This window comes from Pimephales promelas, chromosome 2, assembly GCF_988280905.1.
Source record: "Pimephales promelas chromosome 2, fPimPro1.hap1.1, whole genome shotgun sequence".
NCBI lineage: Eukaryota > Metazoa > Chordata > Actinopteri > Cypriniformes > Leuciscidae > Pimephales > Pimephales promelas.
The window spans coordinates 45,408,688-45,418,201 of NC_142770.1; the positions used below are offsets into that span (position 1 = coordinate 45,408,688).

The window sequence follows — 9,514 nt, forward strand, 5'->3', positions numbered from 1 at the left end:
TAGTTATAAAGACTGCATATATCATTCATTGAAAGAAGAATATTCTACTTTAGGAAAAGTGGTTTTATTTATTTTTAAGGTATTTCTTAAGTCACATTAGTTAAATCTGTGTCTGTATCGCATGTTCAAACTTTATAATCATTCATATTAACTGGTCAATAGATGTTTTCTCCGGAAGTATGAATGTGGGTTTGGACATTTGAGAGAAATCCTAAATTAATGCATTACTGAACTAAACCCGACCCGTTATATTTTACTCATCTGAATTGTTTTAGTTTTAGTTGACGAAATACAATAAGATTTTAGTTTGACTGATCTACAGTCAACCCGATCACACTAAATGCGTCTTTATAGCACTATGTGTACAAAGTATTATCGTGTAATTTATGTGCTAAAATGACTTTACGTGCATATGATACGCATTGGTTGGTTTGTGTGGTGTGGGGTGCGTGTGTATTACACTATTGTATTTACAACTAGATGATAATAAAGTACAGAAACAACATTGTTATTTTGGGACGGTTGACGTTCACTTCAGGACGGTTCACATAGATTATCAAATTAGCCAAACAGCTGTAAAAGTTAATCTGGAGATCTGTGTTAATGACTCGGATATATTTCATCTCAAGCTCAAAGTCAAACCAAACTCTATTCTTAAATTCTCTATTTCTCGTTTGTAAGTTTGTATTTTCATATCTGAATTTTTCTAAAGCATCTTCCTTACAGAAATAATTATCATCACAGAAATATCATCTTTCAGTTGCTTTTTATGAAGGAAGTATTATTATTCATAATGGATTTATGACTGAATTTGAAGCATTTGCTGAAAGAGAATATATATTATTTTAATCTACACAATATTTTATTAAAGACCCACCAACACTTTTGATTCATTCAGTCTCAGAACTCCAGTATTAATATTAATGACATGTGACTAAAACCAGAACAAATACACCCAAGATTTGGACAAACTCTGTCACATGTAATGCTGACTTCCATATGAATTGAATTTTACTTTCTTGTTAATTGTATCAATAAATATGAAAATATAACTAAATATTAAAGTTTTGCAGAGCTTTTTCTTTATTGTACAACATTCTGACACAAAAACATATACAAAATACACATAAATCCTAAATAAACAAAGATGCTTTAAATGTGCACTAAATACAAATATTGCAGTCTTAAATATATCAGCAAAATATTATGCAAGTTTGTGATATCCCGAGAACTTTGGCTTGCAGAAAACATTATTAATCATTACTCCATTATTATTATTACTCATTATTCCATTATTATTATTATTGTAGCTTGAGTATTCAGGATTGCTTGATGTGTCTTTGGTAAATACTTGAAGCATGATGTAAGTGTGAGTAATGGATTCAAAACTGGAAAGGCAGAACGTCGTAACAAGGTAAGCAGTGATGAGCAGTTCAGTCTGTGCAGGGACAAATGCCTGAGGCGAGGGTGTGTGTGTGTGTGTGTGTGTGTGTTTATGTGTATGTGCGTGTGTGTGTTCACTGTTATAATCATGAGAGTTTTGTGCCACACCTTTAGAGGAGTGACTCAGAGGAGTTCTTGAGTCTGCTGTAGTTTTCAAGGATCTCTTGTCTGTGTCAGGCATATTAGAATTAGTTCATCATTCTGTCTGAAGCTGAAGCTTTCAGTTCATTTATAGATCAGTTCTCCTACATTACTGCAGGAAAGTCTGTTTAAGTTATGTTTCTGTCTTTCCCATGGCCTCTGTCTTATATCACATGACCATTCTTCAATGAAACCATCTTATCACCCTGATGACTTTTCTGCTCTCTTTAAAGTGATGTAACAAAATTTATGTGTCTGATTATCTCAGTCGTAGCAATGGTGATGATGAAGATATTCAGGTCTTCAGCTGCTGATGGATGTCAGTGATGATGATGATGATGATGTTGAAGGGTTTGATGAGAATCTCCTCAGTTTTGACATCAGAATCACTCTTTACAGGCTCGTCTGCATCATTACACTAGAAATATAAACAAATATGCTGATTATCCTCATATACTTCACTTTGAATTTTTATAGGTATTATGATCTTGATCAATAACACAATCAGTTAGTGTTTAATGACTGAAGAAAGTCTGTTAGATTTCTGTTGTTTTCTCTCCTGTCATAAAGTGTAACATTTGGACAAATTCATCAGACTGTGAAACTCAAATATGACAAATGACTAAACAAGTTAATGATCAAACACTCACAGTTTGGCATTATTCTCTCCATACTGTCACATCTTTTAAGTCTCTCTCCTCTTTCCTCTCGTGATCCACTGGACTGTGTGTCCTTTCTGTCCGCCATGTTTCTCTCAGTCTTCTTGTTTTCTGCTGATCTGTGATTTCTGCTGATTTTCTTTCTCCTCTTCTTTTGAATCTGTTCAATCACACAGACAGAGTTTCATTAAAGCGATATAACATCATATCAACATCAGATCAATTCCTAATCAACTCCTTAACTCTGACACCGGTCTACTATGTAAATGAGCAATGGAATGGAAGTCTGATGGAATAAACAACAAACCGCCAGATAATTAATGTGGAATTGGTCTAAAATAGTTGATTATATAAGGTTTAGAAGTGGAGTTCATATTTCATATTGGACAGTTGCAATGCTTAGAATTTTTAATATGATTTATATTTGAGTTAATTTACTAGAAGTATATTTACAATGTTTAGTCAGTTAATTGTGTTTATATATTTAATACAGTAAGGAAAATCTGGTGAATTTGCCTCTCTGATTCACTCACGTTTATCTTAGTCTACGTTCTTGCTTTTGATTGGTTAGTGGAGTCACGTGAAAGGCTGGATAAGGAAGTATTGTAGTGACGGTGTTCAGTAAAAGTGTCGCTTGAGAATGTCTTCTGTCTCCATTCTGCTGTTTATTATCATAAAGAGTGATCTACCACCACATACCAAACATTCACATTACATTTGGTGGCAGCGTGGGATTATTTTGGTGGTTTTTGCACATTTGGTGAGTTTTATTCCTACGACCTGTGGATGTGGTCGATTTTTTTGTGTGCTATCTGGATTTTACACTCTTTGAGAGCAGGTGGATTACCTCAAAACTAGTGAGGAGATATTAGGGACTTTTGCGGTATTTATTAATTTTTTTTCTACTTCACATGCTTTTTGTGAGTTTTGGACTGGACATTTTGTCATCATGTCAGCTGATGAAAGTGAAGCTGACAAGAATGACTCACACTCCGATGATTCTGTCTCTTCTACAATCTTGGTTGAGGGCATTGAAGTGTGCACTTTAATTGACTCTGGTTCTACTGTTTCCATTGTGAGCGAAGATTTTCTTAACTCTCACCAGCATTGAAAAAATGCCCCAATGACACCCTCCTCTCTTTCCAGCTCGCTCAGTTGATGGACAGTGCCTGGACATTTTAGGCAAGTTAACGATTGGTATCAGACTTGGACATCAGGTATGGCAACAGGACTTTGCAATTCTCAGAGGTGCTTGCCAGCCAGTCATTCTTGGTTTCGATTTTCTGCAGAAACACCATGCCCTCCTTGACATAAACAACAAAATGCTGCAACTTTGGGACATGAAAATTCCTCTCCTCCCAAAAGGACATGAAGTGGCCTCTTGCTGTAATGTGCGCTAGGGCTGAACGATTTTGGAAAATAATCTAATTGCGATTTTTTTAACCAATATTGCGATTGCGATTTAATATGCGATTTAAAAAAAAAGTTATTTACCTTCTGTATTAGTCGACAAAGACAAGCAATAAATCATTGTACAGTTGGGATGGGAATCTTTAGATAGCTCATGATCCGATCTACTTTTTTTCTTATTAATGAATCTTAATAACTCTTAAAATATGTATTTAATTACATGTGTAAAAACACATACTTTAAAAAATAAATATAAAAAACATTTAATTAAACCAATTACATGTTAAGAATTTTAAATAGGCTATATAAAATAATATAACTTCAAAATATAAAAGCTAGTAAATAAAGAGAAACAAAAAAAAAAACATTACAAGCAATAAACAAAGAGTGGTCTCAGTATTTAAAAGTAGGCTGTCTGAATGTTTTTCATTCAAGAGCTGGAGTGATTTCCCCTCAGTTTATGATAAGCTGCATTCACACTAATGCATATATCTCTTTTGAAATTGTAAATGTGGTTTGTCTTGTTGGTTTAAGATATAACTGACCGTGTTTACATCAATTTCGCGTCATAAAAGCATTTTGACATGCAAGTACATTTACCAATGAGTCGCTCACGGCCGCATGCACGAGCACTCTTCACAAAGCACGCGTTAGTATTTTAAAATGAAAGGATATCTCACTTCTCAGTGATTTTCATGGTGTTAATATATAAGCCGACTGCATTCCAAAATACATAAATAATGCCTCTGTGAAGCATTTGTAAAGAAAATACCCGCGGGAGAGAACGCGCAATGCAAGTGTAACGTTATAACATCAAGCAAAGCAGCAAAACCTGTTCAATGAAGCCCGCGAATGTCCTTGTAATTTGGTACGACCCCGACCTTTATAAAATAACGTTACTATGTTTTGGAAGGTTCGAGCGGTGTCGTGTGTGTGAGTGAGGAAGAGAGAGAGCGAGAAAATAGAAGCAAGCAGATTCAGAACACGGTTCGTTTCTAAAGCACGCGCAGCGTCATCACGCATCTGTGTTTAAAAACTATAAGCTCATACTCGATTCTGAAATTCTCTGAATCGATCCAGGATTGTTGAGGAGAGGAGAGAATAAATAACACAATAAACTGTTCTTTTCTGAACGCCAGACCGCGTAGCGTGGCAAGTTGATGCTTTATCTTGCAGACTGCTTTTCTCTCGCGTGTCAAGTGACCAGTGTAATCGCAGCTCTTGCGATTACAAAATCGCGTTTCATCATATCGCGATTTTATCGCAAATGCAATTAATCGTTCAGCCCTAATGTGCGCCCACTAAGACTCCAGCTATGAGTGAAACCCTCATCACAGCCTGTGTGTCAGCAGCTACACCTGCTTCTCCCATGCCAGCTGACTATTATGGTGTTCTCATGCCCAACCTATCATGTGACATCATTGTGGCACATTCTCTCAGCGAGGTTCAGAATGGTACAACAGTAGTTCGAATCTTAACTCCAGAGATGACGTTGAGCTGCATTCAGGTCAACACCTGGGTGAGTTTCATTAGGTTTCATCTGTTGACATCATATCAGGGGAAGGGACAGGGTGTGCAACCTCCCCTGTCCATGATATAGATCCATCTGTCCAGATAAATGACTGCGACCTGTCACCTTCCCAAGTTCAGTCTCTGAAATCACTGCTTCAGAAATACTCAGCAGTATTAAGTAAACACTCAGAGGACAGAAGTCGCACAAGCATCATCAAGCATCAAATCCGCACTGGTGAGGCCACACCAATTAAACAGAGAGCCTACAGAGTGACGCACATGGTGTTTCTGCCTGGACTATAGAAAACTTAATACAGTGACAATCAAATATTCCCACCCTCTTCCGAGAGTCAACGACACACTGGATGGCTCTGCCTGGTTCTCCACAATGGACCTGCAACATGGCTATTGGCAAGTCGAGCTGCAGGAGGAAGACCGTGAAAAAAACAGCATTTACAACAGGTAGTGGCCTTTATCACTTTAAAGTTATGCCAATGGGTCTTACCAACGCTCCAGCCAAATGCCAGCACTTGATGGAAATGATACTTCATGGCTTCCCATGGAAAACCTGCCTGGTGTATTTGGATGATGTCCTCATCTACAGCCGCTCTTTCAGTGAACATCTCCAGCACCTGGAAGAAATTCTCTCCAGATTACAGTCAAGTGGCCTGAAGCTGAATCCCCTTAAAAATGCTGTTTTGCCAAGGATCAGGTACAGTTTCTGGGCCATGTCGTATCCAAAGACAAGATTTTTGCCACTATCTTCACAAACAACCCTTTGTTATTGTCACCGACAACAAACCTCTCCTGGGTCTCAGAAAAATACCCATTGACAATGACAGAACTGGTCGTCGTGCACGCTGGGGCCTTGAACTTGATCCTTTTGAATGGACTGTAATTCACAAGGATGGTCACAGTCACCTCAATGCAGATGCAATGTCACGTCGCCCTGCTGATATCAGACCCACTGAGCAGAGCACCTCCTCCAGTGCTTTTGGCAATCCACCCTCTGAGAAGAGACATTCTAGTCTGAGTCCTGTCAGTCTGACTAGTCCGGTCAGTTTTGCACATCACAGCCTCTACAGTACTGATACAAAGCCAGTTTGCTGTAACCTGACTGGACCACAGCCTCCTCCAGCTTCCTCACAGTGTGCTCCACAGTCTGTTTCCTCCACATTTGTGCTTCAGTTCCCTGAAGAGGATTTTAAAAAGGAACAACAGCGAGACTCCATACTGTCAGAGGTTATTAGCTGGACAGTTAAGGGAGAGAAACCACCATACTGGCGCATGAAAAAAAGCACACGTGTTGAGAAGACACTTTGGCACGAGTTCCACAGACTTACTTTTCATAATGGTGTACTCTGCTGTAAAGTTTTCAACCCATCCACAACATCAGTGCTCCATCAATTGATTGTTCCTCATGCCTTGAAAGACACTGTTCTGCAGATGCTGCATGGAAATCCTGTAACTGGTCATTCATCTTCTGATTAGGTCCTGAAACGTGCTCAACAGCTGTGCTACTGGCCCTTTATGTCACGTGAAATCAAGATGTGGTGCAAGCAATGTACTCCATGTGACGCCAGACGAAGTCCCACACCTCATCAGAGAGCTCAAATGAAAACAATTGTTGCTACTGAGACATTCCAAAAGGTTGCAGCTGACATACTTGAGCTTCCCATTATGAGTCGTGACAACAGGTATGTGCTTGTTGTCCAAGATTATTTCTCCAAGGATGTCAACCTCTATGCCATTCCAGACCAGCGCGCCATAACAGTGGCAAAATGTCTGTTTAAAAACTTCATCTGTGAACATGGCATCCCGGAAAAGTTTCACACTGATCAGGGATGTCAGTTTGAATCTGACCTAGTGAAACATCTGTGTGATCTGCTGTGCGTGCAGAAAACACGAACCAGCCCATATCATCCTCAGTGTGACGGCATAACTGAGAGGTTCAACAGGACACTTATTGATCAGTTAGCCAAGACACTTCTTCAGCAGTCTGGGGAATGGGATGACTGCCTCAAGCAAGTCTGCTGTCTCCATTCTGCTGTTTATTATCATGAAGAGTGATCTACCACCACATACCGAACCTTCATGTTACAATTAAAATGGCAACGTTATAATTTCAGAGGTTCACCCCTTACAAAAAATTTCTGCAGTTTTTAGAGATAAAATTGTAGTTTTGTTACATGTAGAAAAATGCAGTTTTTTTGGACAGGAAAAAAACTACAATATTGCAGTATTACTTGAGTACATCTGCAGAATACTACAATAATATTGCAATATAATGGCGTTATTACTGAAATACAACTGAAGAATACTACAATAATAGTGCAATATAACAGCGATATTACTGCAATACAACTGAAGAATACTACAATAATAGTGCAATATAACAGCGATATTACTGCAATACAGCTGAAGAATACTACAATAATACTACAATATAACGGCGTTATTACTAAAATACATAATACAACTGAAGTACAGTACAACTATATTAGTGAAATGTAACACTAATGCTGCATATTTATACCTGAGAATGCTGACGCGTTTCCACAGCTCATGATGCTGAAAGTAAAGTCCAACTGTGCTGGAAAACCGGCGTTTAATAAACACACACACTGGTCAAGTTAAACACCAAAGAAGGATTAACTAAGCCAACAAATCCACAAATCAAGCTCAATATAAAACAAGTGTTTTTGTGTTTGTGTAATCCAGTGGTGTGTGTGTGTTTATTTTAAATTGTTGTAAATTTTCCACACCAGTGTCTAAAGCGACCAGTATAGATACGAGAGCTTTGCTGTGAAAAAATTGATAAAATCTTTCATGTCCGGAAGACACATCTTCCCTGTTGCTCCTGATCCCACTTAAAGCACTATCAGCATGGTACGCTATGCGACTCTTCAACCGGGAAATCATGGGAAATAAATATGTGAGCTGCTAATAAACTTATAACTGAATGAAGGCATGCTTTATTTTCAGGTTCTTACCTTTGCTGCCAATGTGATTTCATCTGGGCTGGTTTTTCCAGGAGACTTGCACTGGAGGAACTTTACTCTGCAGCCTCTCATCCTAACATGTCCTTCTTGAAAATATATGTTCAAAATCTCCTCCGAGAACCCTGTTTACTGAATGATATTGACAAAAGAAGAAATTGAAACTGTACAGATGACATCCCTGACATTCCATTTACTTGTCAGATTGTCCCACCAAGGGTTACTGCGCATGCGCACATCAATATTGTGTCATTCCGGTTGAACCTGTTACAGGGCGAAACCAACACTGGTCTAGCTAAATCATTGCGCTTTGGTCAACAAACCAACAAAACATGCATCGTGCATGCATCACGCGTCCTGTTGCAAAAGCATATGGGGAAAAAAACTGTAATGTAATATGCATAGATATGTTATTTACAAAAAAGCCTATATAATATGTATTGGTACACAATTATTACAAAAGGGAACCAATTTTGTTGGTACCAGTTCTTGCTAAATTGCTCCTAAAGGTAAGATTGTTATATAATAATACTGCATTAATATCTGAAGTTTGGTGATCAAGAAGAAAATATTGTAATATTACTCTCGGATAGAAACCAAATACCTATTCAATTAAGTTTCAGGAGAACTGTAGAAATACATTGAAACATTGACACTCTCACACTGTTAATGTCTTTTAATGCACTTTAGACATTGCACATAACACACACACACACAAAAATAGGAGAAGATAGGGACTGAAGAGATGTGGGGGAAGGTTATCATATATTATCTTATTATATCATCTTTTATTTTATACAGAATTGACAATGGCAATTGGTACATAGGAGAAAGGATAAAAATCGACTAATACAATATTGGCAGTATGGTGGTAGTGGGGAGTGGGGGTGGTGATGGTAATGACAATGGCAATAAATAATAAATGGTTACTTAGTTTACGCATACACACACACACATACCCACACTCACACCCACTCACATACACACTTAGTGCAGTAGTGAGCAATCTTGTAATTCCAGAAGTGACATAGAGTGATTTAAGTGTTTGATCTATGTTGGTTTGTATGTATGTTTGACTGTTTAATAATAATAAAAAAATACATTGAAACTATAAAAATTATAATATCCACAATCACTATTGTTTTTTTCTTTTTTTCTGGAAAGAAGAACTTACTTGCTTTTCATTATCACTATAGCAACAGTTCTACCAGAAAGACTCGGGAGAATAAATACTGTAACAATAACACGTTTATTGATAGCCCAGCAAGCAATAAAGTTCTTTGGCGTAGGCCCTGTCCATAGCTTGCAATCCGAGGGTCCGGACTCTGCATTTCCTGCCTGAAGATGAAG

The 9,514-nt window shown here is 37.9% G+C and overlaps 1 long non-coding RNA gene across 1 annotated transcript; it reads right to left on the reverse strand.

The window, feature by feature from the left end:
- Positions 1 to 1,154: 1,154 nt before the first annotated feature.
- Positions 1,155 to 8,376, reverse strand: LOC120479138 (uncharacterized). The gene is made up of 3 exons (XR_016147434.1): positions 8,159 to 8,376; positions 2,235 to 2,403; positions 1,155 to 2,002 (listed from the first exon to the last, which is right to left on the reverse strand). It is a non-coding gene; the product is annotated as an uncharacterized LOC120479138 (long non-coding RNA).
- Positions 8,377 to 9,514: the final 1,138 nt, after the last annotated feature.